Here is a 792-nt window from a genome sequence, read left to right as displayed (position 1 = left end):
CATTATATGTAAAAACATGCAGCAGAGGACGATCTGCGTTGTTATCTCTGTCCAGCCTGGGTGTCTGCTGCCACCTACTGGATGAAGCTAGGCATCACAGACGGTCTGTGGTCCTGATGAGAGAGGCCTTCTGATGTCATCATCCAACGTTCAGCTGATGAGGAGAGCAGAGGGGAAAAAAAGTGGGAATAGAAATGAAGTCCTTTGCTTTTCTATATTGTCTCTTATCTCTACATGTGTGAGGGTGAAACCTCCTTCTCCAACCACCCACAAATGGAGAAATGATGTGACAAGGAGGATTTTTGCTTTGTGATCTTATGGGTTTATGAATCACGTGATATCCCTGTGATGATGACCCCCCCCCCCCATGGAGTCGTGTATATGTTAGGCATATTGGGCAAGTATACAAGATTATAAGTATTCTAAGTAAACAAGGCTGTGATGGCCGAGAGGTTAAGGCGTTGGACTCGAAATCCAATGGGGTTTCCCCGCGCAGGTTCAAATCCTGCTCACAGCGACGTTTTAAAAACCCCAAGTGAAAAGGTTTGTTTAAAAAAGGTTACTTAACCGGCATGGAGGTGAAATGGTGATGGTTCGAAGTTGATGAACACGTAACTGAGACCCAACTTGGGTAATTGGATGTTTACGGTGTACGAGAATCATTCATCCATTCATTACTGTTATCTGAACATAAACGTCAGAGTAAACTAGGGAGAATCCACATTGTCAGTTGAATGTTAACACACTGCTCAACGATAAGAGAGGATGCATTTGACCAACCAATAAAAAACA

At 43.6% G+C, this 792-nt stretch overlaps 1 non-coding gene across 1 annotated transcript; it reads left to right on the top strand.

Annotated features, from left to right (window-relative positions):
* Positions 1-435: 435 nt before the first annotated feature.
* Positions 436-517, top strand: TRNAS-CGA (transfer RNA serine (anticodon CGA)). The gene has a single exon. It is a non-coding gene; the product is annotated as a tRNA-Ser (tRNA).
* The last annotated feature ends 275 nt before the right edge of the window (positions 518-792 follow it).

Source organism: Lampetra planeri, unplaced genomic scaffold, assembly GCF_965212315.1.
Source record: "Lampetra planeri unplaced genomic scaffold, kcLamPlan1.2.h2 scaffold_642, whole genome shotgun sequence".
Taxonomy (NCBI): domain Eukaryota; kingdom Metazoa; phylum Chordata; class Hyperoartia; order Petromyzontiformes; family Petromyzontidae; genus Lampetra; species Lampetra planeri.
Note: the sequence above shows the minus strand (reverse complement) of the source record. Positions and strands in the feature narration are given on the sequence as shown.